The following is a 21751-nucleotide window of genomic DNA, read 5'->3' as shown; positions in this document are numbered from 1 at the left end:
GAAGTCAGGATATATGTTGGGAACCTGTGTAGCATCAGTGTCTCCAGTGAAGCATTATTACAGTTCAGTTATTTATACACAATGTTTACAAGTTGTCGTTCTCCTGCAGCAGCTGTGGCTGTCGCCAGTTCAGCAGCGTGTTGTATTCTAGCTGACGTCCGTCGAGTCAGCTCAGCGCTTGCACGGCCAGGTGTAACATCCCCTTAGGAAAATTAGTGAATTACTGTGCTGATAAACCACTTACGTTATTTGATTTTCAAACAGCTGAGCAGAACTGAACGTACTGACATTTCTCTCTTTACTTATTATGATCAACACTAAACTATTTTTACCGCAACGCAGTCTGACTTTCAATAATCCTTACAAAAGAATGGCCCTGACTAACAATAACCTGTACCTTTCATGAATCACTTACCTCGCAAAAATCTTCGTTACTAGAACTACTGCAATACAGCGATCGCCAATACCGCCAGCTAAATAAAAGACTACTGAAGGCACTAACTACTGATAGGGATAGTTAGCAAATGAAAGATTTTGATAGAGAACGAACAATGTATTTACCTTAATAATATTCAAAAGTCATCATATATATATCAGTTCATGATATACAGTATTATAATTTTACTCTTTCTGATGGACACACGTCCAGATCGTCCGCTCTCAAAATTCTGCCATCTCTTTCCCCACATCCACCACTGCTGGCGGCTCACCTCCAACTGCGCTGTTCACATCCAACTGCCCAACACTACAATACCACAAATTCCAACAATGCAAACCAGCCACAGACTGCACACAACGCAGTTAGTGATTTTCATACACAGCGCTACGTGGCGTTACCAACATAAAAACCTAAACAGCCTTCTTACACAGGAGGTGATGTCAGCGGCTATGGCGGTGCGAAGGCTGCCATCGTGTTGCGGCAAACTACCCAGCGCGAAGTGGTTCTCGCGCTGGCTGCCAAGTATCGGTAGCTGGCAGTCGTGTGGTCAGCTGATAACCTCCCTACCACTGGTAGGTTTCGGCATCTGAAGACAACTCACAGTCGAACAGGAACGTGAATCCCAACAAGCCGTATTACTGACTTTGTTGTCGGAAGACAGTTTCTCCAATCAGTAGGTGGTAGGCGGCCAGCAGCATGAAATTCATCCTCTAGAGGCCATTATCTTGAGTACAAATTTGACTATTATACACTATTGTTGAGCAGTGCCGTCGTTAAGGTCGTCGCCTGCATCTAAATTCTCCATACAAAATTAAATCTAATACTAATCTTTCCAAAGTTACGGGAACTGAGATCCATGGTACCGAAATTCAGGAAATCATATTTTCCATAAATTCTTTCATTATATAACACAATTTCACTTTAAAACTACACAACACGTCTTATCACCAGACATGAGAAAAACGAAAGGTAACTAATACTAAAACTAATAAACGAAGAGCGTAAAACTTTCTTTGTTAGCCGGTGTTAAATACTTTCCAAGTGTATCTTTGGTGCGACAGTCGATTAATTATCTATACATTTATCAATAAGAAAAATTATAAAGTTCCTTTATAGTCTCCTGCGGTTTTCCACAGCCACGCACAGTCGACCTTTTCCCATACACTACAGCGTCATCAGGAATCAGTCGCAGACTGGTATCAGATCGCGTGTGTACGTAACGAATAAGAGAGATGTGTCACACTTCCGAAGGTCACTTTTGACGATACCTTTATCTTCAATCAAAACTCGCCGTCCAGGACAAGATGCTATATATGGCTGACAGATTTCACCACGCCAAAATAGGATAACTGTAAACTAAATCTATATAATTATATTGTGTTTTCTTCCGTATGACAACGTAGTTCGACTGTCAAATTTCTTCCAATGAACTGGATTACAGGCGTAATTCTCATAGTTGTTACATGAAAAGAAATTCCAGTTATTTCCTAAGTGCCACAGTAGCTGTCACTTAAATTAAAGACCTTGGATATTTCGTTCTCTTAGCGCTCTGCTGGCAACAGCCGCTCCAACCTCTGCCTACGACGCCACTGCTCGGTAAAACTGGGTTGCAAACAACTCACCAGTGATTTGCCAGCCATCAACGTCGGCACCGAAATCGGAACTGCTACTTCTCCGTTAGGTAGCACATCAGTTGTCAGCTGGTGACTGGAATGACTCATATCTAGTCTTCCACCACGGAATATTGACGTGACAGATACTTAATCCTGTCTATGGCCGGGGGGTACTCTAACCTCTCAATCACTGAAGCAGAAAATTCGCATTTGTGAATTATAGTCCACTTCAAGCAGTTGTTATGCATATAACAAATAAAAACACATTTAATTTGTGTGTGCGCAAATAAAGGTGCTTACAGCAGAGACTTTTTTTTTAAGTTTGCTTCTCCGAGATCCATTACATTGCTTGATACGACAGTGATTAACAGTAATGTCGGCCCTACTGTTAGATGCTCTGTAGTAGCCACCTTTGCAATCCAAACTAATCGCCTTCTGGCCACATGTGAATGTAAATCGCCAGCGAGATTAATGAATTTTTATATTCTTTCTCATAAATAATTAATTCACATTCCTTGACACATGTTGCAGAATGGTGGTTGGCACTTGTTTGTTTTTGAAATACGCGTAACAATTTTTCTTTATGAAAGGACACATTACAGTCTTGAAAAATGCTATCTCATTATGGGAACAATGCTTGTGTCACTGAAGGAACGTAATCATCAATATTAATTTCTTAAACCTAAAGAAAAGTAGACTGACTGGGACATACTAAGTGTTCATTCGTCGGATACCTGTTGTATACGTTTCTTCTAATAAGAACTCTTCTTTGCGTTTACCTTGTATACAAGAATTTTCGACAATAACAGCTCCACTACAAATCTTTCACGTGTTATGTACATGTCATTCTAAGCCTCAGCTACAGTAGTATCTCACCTAAAGATGACGGCCAGGTGAACCGTGGATATATTGTGTCGACCTGACTTATAAATACGGCTGCATGCCGATGAATCACAAGTTATTCTAACGAGAAAGTTCACGAATTCACATAGTTTGTTTCCAGCTATTTTCCAGAGAGTTACTAGAACGACTTACAGTTTCTTAAACAGAATCAATTTAAATTACTGTCATTGTATTAACAGAGCTTGGAGGTTTAACGCTAATACTGCGAAACTCGTGTTTTTATTTGTTGAAACTCGTGTTTGCATTTGTCTGATTGGTGTCCGAGAAACTGGTAGAAACTTAATCTAACACTGAAACATGTAAATCTCAGTGCAGAGAAACAGAATTTTATTAAAATAAATTTTGAACGAAAGTATGAGAAGCTCACGCTACACGATGTGAAATTCACAATAGCTGGTAATCCGCTTTCAATGAGATTTATATATTCTATTCGACTGAAAAAAAGAAAAAAAAAATGATTCGGATTTAAATGTTGGCACAGAATGTTGCTAATCTTTGTCTTTAGTCGTGCTAACAATCACTGTATCAGAACTGTTGATGTCATTACACAGTAAATCACCATATAAATTAGCCGGCCGGGGTGACCGAGCGGTTCTAGGTGCTACTGTCTGGATCCCCGCGACCGCTACGGTCGCAGGCTCGAATCCTGCCTCGGTCATGGCTGTATGTGATGTCCTTAGGTTAGTTAGGTTTAAGTAGTTCTAAGTTCTAGGGGACTGATGGCCTCAGAAGTTAAGTCCCATAGTGCTCAGAGCCATTTGAACCATATAAATTAACACATCTGACTTCATGATAAACTACTTGAAAACTTACGAGATAGCACTTTTTTGAAACCTTTTACTGATTTTAAACCTCTGAAATCATGTGATATCTTCCAAAATACATTTTGACAATCACTATAACTTACAATGGACATGAACTTGGAAGATAATAAATTTTTGGCGTGCCTGTGAGCACGGAACGCTCATCTGTTCTGCAACCTATTACTACAAAGATAATGACGCACCTGTCAAAAATCTAATTTCATTTACTTTACTTGATATGAGCAATGCAAGACGGCATCTTATCACTATTCATACAAATACTTGTGCAGTACACAACTCGCTATGTGCAACGCGACTATAAAAACACATTCATAAAGGTAAAGAATGAAAAAGGGGGAACTGAAATTAACGAATGGTAAATGAGAACAAAGAATCCAAGTATATCTATACATAATTAAGCATAACCACAATATATCTTTTCATAAAGTTCTCTTAACTGGGGAAGTTAGCAAAATATTTCTTAATAACTCTCTTGTTCAGAGTTACTTTCCTCAATACTTGTTACAACTTCAAGACAAAGCCGTACCTCACCTTATAAAATTTCTACTACAGCCATGCGAACGTCCTAACAATAAGAAAATAAACAGTTATAAATATGAGAAAACTGAATTACATTAACACTTGCGTTTGTTATGCTTCCATTAATATTTGCTCAATATCTTCAATATTCCTGAAAAACATCATACTACAAAATCATTTTTTTAATAATGCTGCCTCCACAACACGGCATGCCAGCCTCCGCCCTTTTCAAATCAAGTTCGCCACCAGACTGTCCAACACACACTGACTGCTACTCTCTTCAAAAGAAGTAATCTCTCCGACCGACATTTGAGGTCTCAAGAACAGATGTACGAAGAAGTGGTGACATCGATACGAGAGAGGTGGAGTAAATTTATCAAATTCACAAATTCATTTGCATTTATAGTCAAAACTTCTTGAAAATAGTATTTGCAAATAAGAGGGCTACCTTTCAAGCCAGAAACGTTCAAACTTTTAGTGGTGGACCAAGCATACAGTACATAACTTGCTGTGTCCAGAAGATTTTCTGCTGGCGGAATTCCCATTTATGTGAAGTGTTCAAACGAGCGCCCATTTCCCTAAAGCAAACTGAAGCCACCTTTTATTAAACGATCTGCTGACCAAATGTGAAGTCATTGGTGTCACGGAGTGACAAGCTTACTCTATGAGCTGTTAGAAGTCATCAAGTGATGTGTGTTTGGTGACATAAGCAGGATATCCCCGTTAAAATAGGCGACTGTGCAGGCCTTAGGACCTTGGTAATGTAAACACTGCCATTATACCTACTGTTCAGTCATTGCACAAGATGACATGCAGATTGGACTGGATGACCACCATTCTGCATTTTCATACGACCTCCAATATCCAGACTAACATTTTCAGAGAGCGCATCTAAATTTTCGATGACAAAAGCTCGATACATCTCTCGGTCAGACGAACGATTTTATCTCGAAGGATTCCTGGATTCCATACTAGGCGTTAAGAAATAACCTCTATTGAACATGTATATCACACACACACCTAGGATTTCCTATGGCCCAGTAAGGCAAGTTATGAATTTGTGAATATAGATCCATCAGAGATCATAACTTCTTGTCAGACGTCCAGAGTGAAATTATGCACGGACCATTCGCAGAAAGCAACTCTCTGACTGCAATACAAGATCTTCCCAAGCAGCTACTGTGGCAGTGACAGGTGGTACAGGTGGAACTTGTGACCGTGTACTGTTCGCCACACACATCTATGGCTGTTACCAGTGACTGATGCGACTTCTCATAAACTGATGTGAGGGCAGAAACTCTTGGAAATTTAATGAGAGAATCACGTTTCTTACATTTACCCAACATAATAAATGTTACTTCCACCTATTAATTTGGGATCTACAGAGAACAAATGGTTCAAATGGCTCTGAGCACTATGCGACTTAACTTCTGAGGTCATCAGTCGCCTAGAACTTAGAACTAATTAAACCTAACCAACCTAAGGACATCACACACATCCATGCCCGAGGCAGGATTCGAACCTGCGAACGGAGCGCTCGCTCAACTCCAGACTGTAGCGCCTAGAACCGCACGGCCACTCCGGCCGGCTACAGAGAACATCATTTTGTCTTAAACACCGTGTATAACTGACTGTACTCCCTCTTAGACCTTCCACGTCATTCCATCGACTGTCAGGGGCTACTGCTAAATGTATGTAAAGCTTTGGATTTGCCTGATAGAAGTCATTGTGCTACCAGATGACTAACCATCAACTTCATTTCAGAACAGAGTATTTGATTTGCACTAATCTTTACCTCCCCCCCCCCCCCCCCTCCAACAGTTTAATATATGTTTTTTCCAGTTAACATGGTAAATTATTGTGGTCTCACATCAAGACATTCAAAAATCTCAAAATAAGAAAGTGCTGCATGTGAAGCAGCGAAAGGCAACACAAATGTCTAAAAAATTAGATTGATGGACAGACCAAACTGTTTAAGTAAGAATGGCTACAGAACAAGGGCAAGGTATCTGCATAAGTAAGGGAAAGACAGATGTTACGAATACAACAATTAAAGAGAATTTTGGAGAAGAGAGAAACACCAGCATGAATACCAAGAGCTCAATGAGTGAACCAATATTAAGCAAAGAAAGGAAAACCGAAAAGTGGAAGGAATATATAGAGAGGCTGTACAGTGGAAATGTACATGAAGACAGTATTACAGAAGCTGAAGAGCAGTAAATTTAAAGACTTCAGTTGAATCAAGGAATCTGGAGTACACGACATTCCATCAGAATTATATAGATACGTGGGAGAAGCAGTCACAACAAAACTTTTCCACCTGATGTGCAAAATGTATGAGACAGGCGAAATTCCCTCATTCCGTAAATATAATGTAAAAATTCGAATTTCAAAGGAAGTCAGCGCCGATAGGTGTGAATGCTGCTAGTAATTAATGGTTGCAAAACACTTATACAAATTATTTACTGAAGAATGGAAAAACTACTTGCAGAGAGAAGTAGGAAAACACTAGGCAATAATGACTTTACAACTCAGTTTGGAAGACAGGTTACGGAAAGGAAAGTTGTTTAAAAGCATTTGTATATTTGGAGAAGCCTTTTGAAAATCTTGATTGAAATACTTTCTTTGAAATTGTGAATGCAACAAGGATAAAACACAGGGAGTGATAGGAGGTGTACAACTTGCACCGAAACCAGACTGCAATTATGAGAATAGGATATGAAGGGGAAGAAAAGTAGTTGAAAATGGAGCAAGACAGGGTTGTAGCCTTTCCGTGGTCCTATTTGATCGGTACTTAGAGCAACTATGGATGAATTAGGAAAGGTGATTAAAGATGAGGGAGAAGAAATAAAAACTAGGAAGTTTGCCATTGACAATTTAATTCTGTCAGAGACAGCAAAAAACTAATGAGAGCTGTTGGGTATGGCAGGTAGTGTCTACAAAAGAGTTTATGGGGTGAATAGCCACATAAGTAAAACTAGAATAGAGAAATGTAGTCAAATAAGGTCAGGCAATGCTGAGAGAATTAGAGTAGGAAATGAGACATTAAAAGTAGTTGATGATGGTCAAAGTAGAGAGAATATAAAATGCAGACTGGCGATAACAAGGAAAGCAAGTCTCAACAAGAGAAATATGTTAGCATAGAATACAAATTTAAGTTTGTTTGTTTTCATGATAATTTTGTCTGATGGGAAAACCAATAATAACTGATAAATTTAAGTATTAGTGAGGCTTTTCTGAAAGGTTTTGTCTGGGGTGTAGCCTTGCAGCGAAGTGAAACGTGGATGCTAAGCAATTCAGACAATTAGAGAATAGAAACTTTTGGAATGTGGTAATGCAGAAAAATGCTAAATATTACACGGATATATCGAGTAACTAATAAAGAGGTCTGAAACCAGCTTGCGAAAAAAGAACTTTTATGGCTATTCAAAGACGAACAAGCTTGTCCAGGACAGACTATCGTGGAGAATTGCCCAAACCAGTCTTCCTGGCACTTTATTTTTAAACATCATTTGTAGTGCTTAGTTGATAAAGTATTGGCTGCATGGTATGAATGTTGAAAGTCAGTGAAAACAAATTATAAAAATTAAATATTCTGTCAATGCACTGCTTTTGGTAGAACGTAAGAAAACATATGACCGTGTAATACAGCAACTCCAGAGTGATCACAGACATATGGCAGCTGTGAATGCTTCCAGAGTATTGTTTTACAAGTGAAAACAAAAAGGTATCAGAATTTTGCAGATAAATCAGATAATAAGCTGTGAAGATGAGGTGTTTAAACCAGTGTTCACATTATTTTGTTCAACTCGTGCTCTAACTCATTCTAATAACCTCCTCATATGACCGCTCCAACAGCTAGGTTGCTTGGAGTGGATCTGTCTTGAATGATTAGAAATTGTACCTTTCCACTTTTTCAACTCACAGCTTAATAAACAAAAAAGTTAGTTATCCTAAAGAGCAACGGTGCTCATTACTTAAAAGAAATGAAATGTGAAAAACTGAAGAACAACTAATAGCTGAATGATGATGAAGTTCCTGAAAATTCGTATTTACCAGAACGATCTTCATTGTTTGCATTCCACTGCAAACTTTTTCAGTTCCTTTTCCCCCAATAATAAGTGTGTTCCAAATAACAATCTTCAAATGCCTTTCTCACAATGTTGAACTTCATATACAGAGTGGTTTTTAATTAAACTTATGTTAGTTGAGGCAGTATACACGGAAAACTATTTACCCTTTGGGTACCCAATTTCATAGGAGTGATGTTCTGACTGTGCACTGCAGGATTTAGGTCGACGGTATTGTTATTGGCATTTATTGCCGTTAGGCTTCGGTGTTGGTACAACGACGTAGTGTTAAACACAAATGCAAGTCTGCATTATGATTGCCAACAGTCAACATGGACCTGAACAATGTGAACATGACTTTTCTCATAAAACTGATTTATTAAAACAGCAGCAGTAGTGCAAGAGTTGACCTATTACAGGAACACAGAGAGGTCTTTCCACACCCGGGTTGAAGAACGTGATTCGGAAGTTAGAATAAAGCATTCTTGGAATTGCTCCTGGAAGAGGTCGACAGCCAGTTGCACCGTAAATTGTTGAAGAAGTTTCTGTTGCCTTGGATGAGAATGCTGGACGCAAAGTGCGACATTCAAACAGTGCACGAGCTATGACCAGACAACTGAACATTCCATGGCACACCGTCCGAAAAGTGCTGTAAACAAGTATGAAACAGTGTTTCTATTACGGTTGCAGGCTGTTATGGACGCACATGGTCAGCATTTTGAGCGACGTTTGTAACCTGGAACGTAAAAATTGTACGAAATCAACAAACGTGGAATATAAAAGTAGTTTATTCAGGTTTATTCATTATTTCTCTTTCCCATGTACTTACAATTGTTTCCACAAAGTTTCATTGTCTTATGATCACTAGTATTTCATGGGGGCATTATTAAGTAGCAGAGGTTTAATTATAACTACTATGCACATGGTACAGTAAATTCGAGACTATTCTCCACATTGTACCCGCTCTCCATGAGGTGTCCCAAGGAATTTTCTTTCTCAGTGAGGTCTTACAGACTACTACTACTTCGCAAAGCATTCGGCTGCCAAACATAGCGCCAGAAACATAAACAATAGGTACACAACAGTATTAACTTTCTCAATATGACCATTTTGTCATTGTTATATATTCATGAACTTAAAAAGATTGTATAGTTATGTATAATTATAAATCATGTTTCCATAAGGCTTCTGTTTAATTTTCAAAGTATTGATTCGATCATTGTTTATCATCTTTGGTCATAATTACAGCATAGATTTTCATATAATATCAACACGCAAACGTGTACACATTTATCTAATGAAAATGGCTAAAATATATAAGAAAATGTCTAATATCACGAACATATTTTATGAAGTATTTATCATAAAACATTAATTTCGAAAGAAATCAAAATGTGAATTACACCATAGCCTACTGCACTAAAGAGCCAAAGAAACTGGTACACCTACTTAATAATATCATGTAGGACCCCTGCGAGCACGCAGAAGTGCCGCAGCACGACCTGGCATGGACTCAAGTAATGTCTGAAGTGGTGCTGGAGGGAAATGACACCATGAATCCTGCAGGACTGTCCATAAATCCGTAAGAGTACGAGGAGATAGAGATCTCTTCTGAACAGGACGTTACAAGGCTTCTGAAGTGGTGCTGGAGGGAAATGACACCATGAATCCTGCAGGGCTGTCTATAAATCCGTAAGAGTACGAGGAGATAGAGATCTCTTCTGAACAGGACGTTACAAGGCTTCCCAGATAACAAAAATGTTCGTGTCTGGGGAGTTTAGTGGACAGCAGAAGTGTTTAAACGCAGAAGAGTGTTTCTGGAGCAGTTATGAAACTGTGGGGTGTTACATTGTTCTGCTGGAATTACCCAAGTCCGTCGGAACGCGCAATGGACATGAAGGGATTCAGGTGATCAGACATAATGCTTACGTACGTGTCATCTGTCAGAGTCGTATCTAAACGTATCAGGGGTCCCATATCACTCCAACTGCACACTCCCCACACTATTACAGAGCGTCCACAGCTTGAACAGTCCCCTGCTGACAAGCAGTATCCATGGAGCCATGAGGTTGTCTCCTTACCCGCACACATCCATCCGCTAAATGCAATCTGAAACGAGACTCACCCGACCAGGAAACATGTTTCCAGTCATTATCAGTCTAATGTCGGCGCTGACGGGCCCAGGCGAGGCGTAAAGCTTTGTGTCGTGCAGATATCAATGGTACACGAGTGGGCCTTCAGCTACGAAACACCATATGGATGATGTTTCGTTGAATGGCTCGCACGCTGACACTTGTTGATGGCCGAGACTTGAAATCTGCAGAAATTTTTGGAACGGTTGCACTTCTGTCACTTTGAACGATTCTCTTCGGTCGTTGTTTGTCCCGTTCTTGCAGAATCTTTTCCCGGTCGCAGCAATGTCGGAGATTTGATGTTTTACTGGATTCCTGATATTCGCGGTACACCTATGAAAGGTCCGTACGGGAAAATCACCACTTCATCGCTACCTCGGAGATTCTTTGTCCCATCGCTCGTGCCCCGATTATAAAACCTCGTTCAAACCCACTTCAGTCTTTATAACCTGCCATTGTAGCAGAAGTAACTGATCTAACAACTGCGTCAGATACTTCTTGTCTTATATAGGCACTGCCGACGACAGCGCCGTATTCTGGCTGTTTACATATCTCTCTGTTTCAATACACATGCCTATACCAGTTTCTTTAGTGCCTCAGTGTGTATTATCTTCACACGAAGTTAAACGTGCCAGAAATACGAGCAGAACATTAAAAAAGCACGTCTGAAGTTAATTAATTTTTTATTTAGGAACTTTATACTGCGTTGATATACGAAAGTTATTTTTTGTCACATCTACTCGTATTTACTAAAACGCCCATTTCTTCTGAAATTACGAAGGTGCCCTACCTAACCTTTCATTCTGAAGCGCAGTGAACGACCAAGTACATCTCCACATTCTCTGCAGTCAGAAATATAGCGTTTTAGAAAGAATGTCTTTATAGGAGGAATATCGCAGGACGTGCGCATTTTAGGAAATGAAATATTCCTGGAGAGGTGGCTGCTGCAGTACCTTCCCCCACGTTGAGGATGCTTCAGATAGCAGTAAAAATTAAGTAACGAAGACTTCTGGCCAAAACAACGTGAAACTTATCACTACCCTCCACCTAATATCACTTCTTGTGTCAGTCCGCTTCCCTTTGACATTCTCGACATTTTCTAACGAATTCTGCAAAGGTAACGCAATAGAGTCTAATTGATTAATGCTGCTAGCAAGGAAGCCAATGTTTCTATGGGTTTACCGCAGACAATTTTCGATTTTAGCATTTTGTGCTTCTCGTACTGAAACTGAAGATTCTCTCGAAATGAATAGTCACACTTACCACAACTTAAAAATGTTCGTGTCAAAAGCCAACAGCTTTAACCCATGTATCACACCTCGTCAGCACAGGCTCGGACAGCAACGTTTCGGTAGCAGTTCGATGTAGAACGACACACGATACTTGGCTGTGAGAAACACTTTCTTGGTGTATGAAATTGTTTTATTTTGTTCTGGGTATCCCGAAGTGATATTCTTATACACTACGACACGTTGCACTATACGGGCAACCGATGAAGAGGATTAAATGCCCATACAATACGTGTTTGGTAGTTACCGTCTTCAGCAAGTACACTGCAACATCCGGAAACATAACAAGAACGTTTTCTTCTTGAATTCTCTCAAGCTATAGTACTTTATGACTGTCGTTCACAAATTGTGCTACTGATGATTGTTTTGACTCTGCAAAAAATCGAGTATGGCAACAATAATACTGCCAATTAAACGTGCACATACGGTTGCTGTTTCGTAGACGGGTATCTATATGTGGTGGTTACGTATATAGAGCCATACACGTTTCAGAACTTCTGGTAATAAAAATCTAAATAGTTTTCCTTTCTTGTTGATTCCACAAGAATCTGTTACCTGCAGACTTCGCTAGAAATGGGTGATATTTGGGCACTTGAATTTTAAACCATGGAATGTTAGCCGCAATCACAGTGGAGCAGATACCAACAAACAAACAAACAAACAAAATCATTTGTGGAACTCAGAGCCTTATGTATCTGTGTCAATGACATCTGCTCCTTTGACGATTGCACTGCTTTGTTCATTTGTGCACATCACTATACGTATGTTCCGGAAGTTCGGACCTCGTAGAGCACCCAATCTGTTTATTCTGCACGATATACGACGATCTTCCCGTCTGTTGTGGAAGTATCATTCATCGTAACCCAATATCTTAATTTAAATGATAACTTTGATGCAACAGGAGTCATCATGAAACAAAACTGTTGACAGTTTCTAAGAAGAACTGTTTGACAAACTTTCTTTAGTGTACACTCTACCCAGTTCTAAACCTGCGGAAGTCGCTAGTAGTCGGAAAAAGAGTGCCGACAGCTCTTTGTTTTATCCCCTGACAATCTCGACAGCACTCAAAGCATTTTACTACCCGTGATAATGCCTACTACAATGCTATATAGAGTTTTCTTATGCTTTGCTTTTGAGAAATGAATTTTCATATCTTATAATATTAATCACAAGAACGTTCTTCATAACCCAATTAAAAGCGCAATTTACCACGTTTTATTGCACTAGAATACGATTTTGTCGGTTTTCAACTTTTACGATAGGTCAGATTAGGATATTTTTCTAACTGAATGGCTTGCTCAAGGTTTGGAGTAATATGAATATGGTAAAGAAGCAATAATACATACTATGAAGTTAAAATATTTAGAAATATATCACGATTAAATGAAATAGCCTATATATTAAAACTGGCAACGTCATTCCTGAACATTCATAGTTTGCATGTCTGTAGGAGCAGAGGAAAAATATTTAATTCCAGAAAAATCTGTCCTGTAGCCTTAAGCATTCATACAGTTTACAAATTTTCTAAAAAAAAAATAACGAAAAATTTACACTTCATTGATTACTGAAATTTTACTAAGCTTACTCTGGTTGAGAGAGTCATAATCATATGTGAAATAGGTGATACGTTACTTCAGTCCGGACTCCCCCCCCCAGTACCCCTGATCCCTTTACAGTATTATTTGAGTTTTTCCCAGTTATCGTGTATTTCACTTTCATTTACGAACATTGGGGTGATAAAATATAAATTAATGAGCAATAATTAACATTGTTACAAGAATAGCTGTTTTAATATTTCTCGTAATGTTATGGTATTTCAGTGGCACCACTAAATAAATATCTTGAACTGCTGTTAACGTCTTATTATTAACAATTCTTTTTTATCAATTAGTGTTGTTGTTTACTTGGTTATAGAATCTTATTCTCAAAGTAGCTTTCATTACGCAGGAGCTTACACCTTATTTTGTGAGTTATGAAAAGTAAAATGGTGAAAAATATTAGTTAATGGTCACTGTACGAAGTCAAATTTAAAAATTGGTGTATCTCATGTTTCAGGTTGCACTGACAAATGAACAAGACAGGTCAACTCCACAAACTGCTGTGCGAACCTCTCTGGCCAGCAAGTCGTCCTGTTCGTATACACGCTGTTCGGCATGATACCCTTTACTGTGAACTCTGAGGAGATCTGTAACAGGTACTGTTATTGTCAGCATCGGTGGCACTGTACACAAGGCGTCTGCCTTTGCTACACTCTATTTCTGTAATCGGATAATGCCACAATTTTCTTAAAAAAATGGTTTGCGTTTAAGCGTTATGCAGTGCCCATTATTGTATGTGGTGTCTATAGTTTCGGATCAGCTTTATAATACTATAAAATATGAAAGATTTCTCATGTTGCTTTCATTGAGTGACAGAATGTTATTGGAGCACAAAGGGCAACATGTTGTGTCAGTTCTTAAGGCTGTGCATATATACTTGCTACTATTGCTTTGCGTTTGTTCTGTGCAATACATTTTGGTGTTTAGTTTAAAATCTAGCTACCACTTAGTACTGTGCGGCTTTTGTATTACGAACTGTTTCGTGGCATTATGTTAACAAAATTAAAACATGTCAATCTGCAACTGCAGATAAAGCAAAGGCTTTCGGTCTTTAATGTTTGTTTACTTAACATGCTGATAAATGGGTTCCATAAGTTTCATAGGAAGAGAGTTATAGACTGAAACTTAATATTGCAGGATATACCTCTCAATCCTTTTCAGAACTCGCTCCACCAACCAGCGTGTGTGCGCTCACTCAAGCTGCTGTATGAGGCCTTGTGCGAGACATCAGAAAGTGTTGCGTCAGCTCACGAGTGGTTCCTTGTGACTTCCTTAGTGACTGTGGCCACAAACACAGTGCAAGCGATTCACTTCATCGCCAGTGGGGCGAACATGTTGGACGTACAGAGCGCCACGATCCGACGGCACAAGTGGTTCTCGGTGCTGGTCAGAGAGACATTATGGTTTGTCCATCCAAGTTTCTTCATCTCTACGTAAGTAGTGCAAAATTCATCGAGTTGAAACTATTAAGTACAGACAGGCCTTGACTACCTCTTTAATTTAAAGACTTCATACTGCATTACCCAATTACCTCCTCTTTAAAGCCTCAGGATGCGACCCATCTGTCTACCCTTTCTTTTGGTCGAACTATGCCATAAAGCTCATTTCTCCCTAATTCGACGCAGTATCTCTTCATTATCTAATGTTCAGCATTCTTTTTCAAGATCTCATCTCATTCCTATTCTCCCTTTGCTGTTCTGCTTATAATCTACATTTAACTCCCGTATTAACGGCTACACTATTGCCATATACTTTCATAACAAAATCTTACTCGCACTTCAGTTTACATTCTTTGCCAACAAGTGCTTTTTTTTTTGTAACAGTCTGTAAAGTGTCCTATTAGTGCGTCGCAGTTTGGTTTATAATAGCATAATTCTTCCAACACAAGTACTCCTGCAGACACGTTTATTTGATTTCCAATTGGGATCGAAGGTTAAAGTCAACTCGTCCAATCTTGCATCGTTTTGTACCTTGAACGCCAGGCGGAGGTCTTCGAGATAGCGTCGGATATGGTCTCAGTTCTACTAAAAAACGTAAGAGCAGCCACATGCTGTAAATAGTTACCTTTATTTAGAACACAACTTTTCCTTTCATTTTACAAAATGCCATATACACTACGCGCTTTCTTTATTTGCGAGAATTTCTTCTTCCTACAGCCAGCTACATTTTATGTACCTTTTAGTTCAATTATTAACAGGTTTGTCGCTGACCAAATTATAGACTTCGTCTACTACTTTTATTGTTTAATGTTTTAATGTAATTCCCTCTTCAGTGCCCGATCTAATTTGGAAGCGACTCACAAATTGCTAGCATGTCTTCAAGCTGACTGCAGTTACCTCTGCAATAGCTGATCTAATTTGAAAGTGACCTCATAAAATGCTGGCATGTCTTCAATGGTGATTGTAGTCGTGCTGTGTTTCCCAGAGAGTGCATGATGACGAAATGTTCTCACGATGGATGAATGGATAGATGCAATCCCAAAGAGTTCCTGTTTTTGTTAATATTCCCTCGACCATGCTGTTCCAATTACTTGCAGAGGCTTGAAGGCCCTTCAGAAATGTAAATACAGTCGCGAAGAGTGTATATACAACCAGATCGCCAGAGTTTTCATGGCAGAAAACAAATACTGCTTTTCCTTTCTTTTTCTACCCGAACAGCTATATTTATTGAGTTCCACTATAACTGCGATATATTTCAAACCCACAAGGTTCCATCTTGAGGTACAAATCGCACAGCTCATTGTACAGTACAGATTCCCGCATTATAAGCCTAAAGATGGAATCGTGTGTCTTCGAAAACTGTTACAATTGTTATGTAATGGAAATAAATATCTGGTTGGGTTCAGGGATAAAGGAAATAAGTAGTATTTACTTTTTGCCATCAAAGTGTTAGCTTCTGACGTTCCAACATCTTCCTTTACAACGAAAACAAAAAGAAAAAAAAAAAGTCGTTCAAGCTCATAAGCCTAACCCCTCCGCCTGACAGGCCACCCAATGAGCAGACAGCTATGCCACGGACTAGGGATGTTGATATCCATATAATGCCGCCAATGAAGTAAAATTCATTAAGGCAGTCAATGTTAACTTATTAATCTCTCATGGAAAATTAACGTGCATGCCAGTGGTACTTGTGGCACCAAATGCGTCTCCCTACTGCTGCTGTTCCCATATACGGTGTGAGGATCTCTTTAGTTCGAAAATGATATGAGGAAAAATACAGTCCTGGAAGCATGCTCAGATTTTGTAATGCTTAAAGCGTCTACTCCTCATAAAGTCGTAGCTCCAAAATTGAACAGCAACCTAGTTCAATCGCCACGATAGGCAAATAATATCACAGAGAAAGAAATGATTTCATTGATTTATTTCATTTAACAGTTTACTTTTCCATTCGTCTCTGCAGAATGATTTCACTGTTGCTTCACTCGTTTTCCATGGGTGAGCAACTGCAATTGATGAAATTTATGGTTATAAGATCTTGATGTAAGGGAAAATCGAAATCATCTTTAACTTCTTCGACTCTTTGACTAACTTCATTGCTCATGTAACCTCAGAAGGATCGATCAACAGTACGAGTGAAAGCAAGGTTCATCACGTGATGTCTTTTCTGTCGTAGTCGAATAGGTCCTCCAGTGGTTACTCTACTTCAGTAGGAGAAAACAATATAATAAAAAAAGACATATTTGAAGCTACAAAGGTAAGGCAAGTGCATAAATCACAGGTAATGCTTGCAATAGGGCAACAAAACAACGAGAGAAGAGATAAAAGAAGGGGAAAGATAAGATGAGGGACCAACAGCACAGGTTACTTAGATCTGCTTCTATACTCCGCATACCACTTTACAGTGTGCTGCGGAGGATACCTCTGATAGGACTATCATTTTTCCACTTTGTTGTTCAATTAGCGAATGGTGCGTGGGAAAAAGTACTGTCGATAAACTACTCTGATTTTCTCGTCGTGATTCTTTTCACAAGTGATCCGTGCGCCCCCTCCCCCTTCCTTCCCCTACCCACCTTACCCCCATGGATCTTGCCAAGGTGTTTTTGACTGCGTATCTCAACGATACAGGTAGCTGTAACGCAGATGTCACCTCAACGGAGAGGTGACTATGCAGATCTCAGACTAACTTATCGTTCCTGAATAGGAGCAACAGGCTTTTCAGTTGTTGCGGGGGTAGAGTCTACATGTTTTATTTTTATTGGTTTCCCCTTGCAACATTAGCTACCATGACCTTACTGCACTGGTACTCCAAACAGCTGAAAGCAAAGCAAAACTCCCGCCATTGATTTTCCCGAGGGCATGTATGGTTAAATTACGATGGCATCCCCTGGGGTAAAATATTTGGGAGATGACCTAGTCCCCCATACAGATCTCCTGATGGGGACTACTCAGTAGGATGTTATCATTAGGTTGGCTGGTTTGATGGTTGATTTGGTGGGAGAGGATGGGAAAGGAAATCGGCCGTGCCCTTTCAAAGGAACCATCCCAGAATTTGCCTGAAGTCCAGTGTGCTAACCACTGCGCCACCTCGCTAGGGCCCCTAATCGCTTAGGCAAGTTAGAGGGTTTATGAGAGGAAAGGGGTAGGGTAAAGTGAATTAAGTGACAACTAGAGAATTTCGATAGCAGAAGAACAGGACTTCTGGTCAAGTGAATGATAACAAAATCAAATACGGGTAGTGCTGGAGTAGGTCCAGTGCTGAGTAAGAAATGAGGAACGTGGGTAAACTATCAACAGCATAGTGAATGCATAATCATAGTCAAGATAGAGACAAAGCCTAAATTCAACACAGCAGCACGAGGTTTTATGCGAACTAGCACAGCAGGTGATGAAGAAATTGAAAAAATTATAGAAAACAGAGGCACCTTTACGAATATCGAGAGCTAAGATGGGAAGCCGGTGCCAAGCAAAAATGGATAGCTGAAAAGTGGAAGGAATATATAGAATGGCTACATAAATGAAATCAACTTGAAGACGATGTTACAGAAACAAATGAAATTAATAAGGGTGGTCATTACGGTATATACGATACTGCGACAAGAATTTTGACAGAGCACTGAAAGACGTACTTTAAAAATGGCCCGTGGACTAAACGAAATTCCTTCAGAATTATTGAGTTACTGGTGAGAGGCAGCACTGACAAACTACTCCATCTGGTGTATAAGATATATGAGACAGACGAAATACCCTTAGACGACAACAAGACTGTTGTAATTCTAAATCCAAGGAAGGTAGGAGCGGACATGCCGAATTATGAACTGCAAAATACTGACAGGGTTTATTTACCGAAGAATGGAAAAAATGGTAGAAGTCCACTTCCTGGAGGATCAGCTTGGGCTCCGGAAAAATTTTGTAACATTTTAAGCAATACTGACTCTTTCCAAAATTACCTTCACATCTGTTGATTTCATCCCGTAAACAGTCTGAAAGAGACAGAAGAGTTTCTAACTGAAGACGACAGGGTAAAAGGATAACACGGTACCACATGCGTGAAGATGAAATACGATATATAAGGTGAAATATAATATTTAAATATTTAATTTAAAAAATCGAAATTGAAATAAACAGGTCTATGTGTAGTGTTGGCAGAAGAGCCAACACTGTTTTTCTAGAGGAGGCCGAAGTGCACGCGTTTAATTACACGCTGACTGGCGTGAGGTCTGGAACAGGACAATATCTTGAGAATTGTAAATAAAGTACGTAGATGATGTAATACTTAACTTTAATCCACAATTGTAGAACATCTCTCGTTACGGTACATGCTTCATAATATTAATTATCAATTGAATACGGCGCCTTGCTAGGTCCTAGCAAATGTAGCTGAAGGCTATACTAACTATCGTCTCGGCAAATGAGAGCGTATTTGTCAGTGAATCATTGCTATGAACGTCGGCTGTACAACTGGGGCGAGTGCTAGTACGTCTCTCTAGACCTGCCGTGTGAGGGCGCTCGGTCTGCTATCACTGACAGTGGCGACACGCGGGTCCGGCGTATACTAATGGACCGCGGCCGATTTAAAGGCTACCACCTAGCAAGTGTGGCGTCTGGCGGTGATGGCGGTGACACCACACCATGTACTTATAAAGAAATTGAAGACCTTACTTTTGAGGTTACCCTCGTACTTATGCAGCAAAAGACGTATCAGGTATGAAGAAGAAAATAAATCCTCAAAACACGAAGTCCAGTATTGAACAGCAGTACTGTTTCAAAGAAGCAATAAGAGAAGATATAAAGAAAAAAATTCGATGATATTCAAAAGGATGTGAGAAGTGATGATGAAAATTTGTTAAGAGAAACAACTGAAAAAATATAAATGTGAAGAAAACAAAACAGAAACTTATCTTAGGTAGGCATCACGCTCTGCAAAACTGAGATGGCAGATATCACAGTAATTAACAACAGAGAGATCATTACTCAATCTTCAAAGGTTTCGTTAAATATTTGCATAATTCAAGAAATCAGTGATAATGGAGGTAATTAATAATGAAATCTAGGAAATTACGGGATTATATAAAGGAATTACATAAAGCCATGTAAAGACGACAGGAGATGGCGATAACTGCACAGAAATAGTTAAAGCAGCACGCAAGATAATAAAAAGTAACTTGCCAGATTATTTACAGAGTATGTGCAGAGGAAGTCAGTTTATTAAAAGTAGAATAAAACTAGCAAAAAAGATTCTCGATCACATAATCATGTATTAAAAATATGAGCAGTTCCGGCCTACTACTAGGGGCCGAAACCGAAATTTTTTTTTTAAATTAACAGTTATGAGATCGAGACTCTTTTTTTGGTGACTTTACTTAACTGTCACATCACTGTTTTACAATAATGTTATCTAAAGGCGGAGCAATTTTTCAGTTCTTCTACTTCACCGGAAAGGAAACCAACAAGAGATTAAAAAAAAAAAAAAAACCATAGAATTATCTTAGTGCCGTCTACATTAAGCAGTATCTGTACAAAATGTCTCATTCGCCACAGAATGGTTCCTGGATTTAAATCAAGCAAAGAAAGGACCTGCCATTAGTTCGGATATATCATATTGAACAACACATAACTTATTTCCACCTAAATTGTCATTAATAGTCCACGACACTAGTTTATCGTATGTTAATGTAATGATCATGAAATAAAGCATCACTTATAGTTCATCAAACTGTGTGAAATCCATTACTGAAAGGATAGTCGGGTAAGCAGATTACCTTTTCACTAAGGCTGTTTTCAGCAATCTCTGAGGAAGTTTACAGGTCCTTAAACGGAGAAAACCAAATATACTACGTCAATAGGACGCAAATGAATCACTTTTGCTTTTCTGTTCCTGCTGAATCTTTGTAGCTGGCACATATAAAGTTGACAATATTATGAAAATCATAAATTGCTACTCACCGTACAGACATTTTAAGGCCGGCCGGAGTGGCCGTGCGGTTCTAGGCGCTACGGTCTGGAACCGAGCGACCACTTCGGTCGCAGGTTCGAATCCTGCCTCAGGCGTGGATGTGTGTGATGTCCTTAGGTCAGTTAGGATTAATTAGTTCTAAGTTCGAGGCGACTGATGAACTCAGAAGTTAAGTCGCAAAGTGCTCAGAGCCATTTGAAACATTTGACATTTTAAGTAACAGACGGGTCTTTTGGTTGTGCCTATCATCTTTACAGTGAGCGGCAATCTGTCCCTCTCATGATTTTGCTAACCAACAACTGTGTCAGGTTGATAACACTGGTTCGCACCCGATCACTAAGGTTAATCAATGTTGGCTCCGGCTACTGCTTGGAAACGTGACCGTGGGGGAAAAACAGGGTGCCGTTGGAATTAAGGGCACTCAGATCGCCAAAGTGACGTCCAAATGAAAGAATTGCGCCAGGCTGTGATGCCACACAACCTTAATTAAGTGAAAATATTGTTGACATTCCAAGCTGGACTTTCTATTACAGGTAAAGATTAACAATAGACGGATAGAAGATTTTAAAATCTGTTTTGAAACTCATCCTACAGTACTGACATAAAATAAATAAAAGTAAGAGGAAAATTTGGTCCCGAATATTTCTGGTAAACTAGAAGCACAGATTAAATTGTGTCTTAAATGGAAAGTTTACGATTAGTCTGCATTATCAGTTTTGACTGACAGCAGTGGGGCCAATTAATGGGCACTTTGTGTGGAAAAGTATTACAGGTATTCTATGTCAAGTAAAATTAAGTTTTGCTGTCGACATGGGTGCACGTTCTGGCCGTCCGGAAACACCTCCACGAAAGTCAATATTATGCGATCGATAGGTAGGTCGAGTTGGTCACCGTGCTAAGTTCAAGGCCTCCAGCATAGCGCGCCTTTAGATTTCTGTGTAGATACGGAGAGGGCACACAGCTTCTAAGGCG

The 21751-nt window shown here is 39.4% G+C and overlaps 1 long non-coding RNA gene across 1 annotated transcript in view; it reads left to right on the top strand.

Annotated features, from left to right (window-relative positions):
- Positions 1–14758, top strand: part of LOC124794655 — a 50788-nt gene extending 36030 nt beyond the window's left edge. Inside the window, exons 2-3 of the long non-coding RNA XR_007016593.1 lie at positions 13845–13983; positions 14549–14758. This is a non-coding gene — a long non-coding RNA (uncharacterized LOC124794655). The remainder of the gene's footprint in view (positions 1–13844; positions 13984–14548) is intronic.
- Positions 14759–21751: the final 6993 nt, after the last annotated feature.

The sequence above is a fragment of the Schistocerca piceifrons genome, chromosome 4, assembly GCF_021461385.2.
Source record: "Schistocerca piceifrons isolate TAMUIC-IGC-003096 chromosome 4, iqSchPice1.1, whole genome shotgun sequence".
In the NCBI taxonomy this organism is placed as follows: domain Eukaryota; kingdom Metazoa; phylum Arthropoda; class Insecta; order Orthoptera; family Acrididae; genus Schistocerca; species Schistocerca piceifrons.
This window is presented reverse-complemented; position numbering and strand designations above follow the sequence as displayed.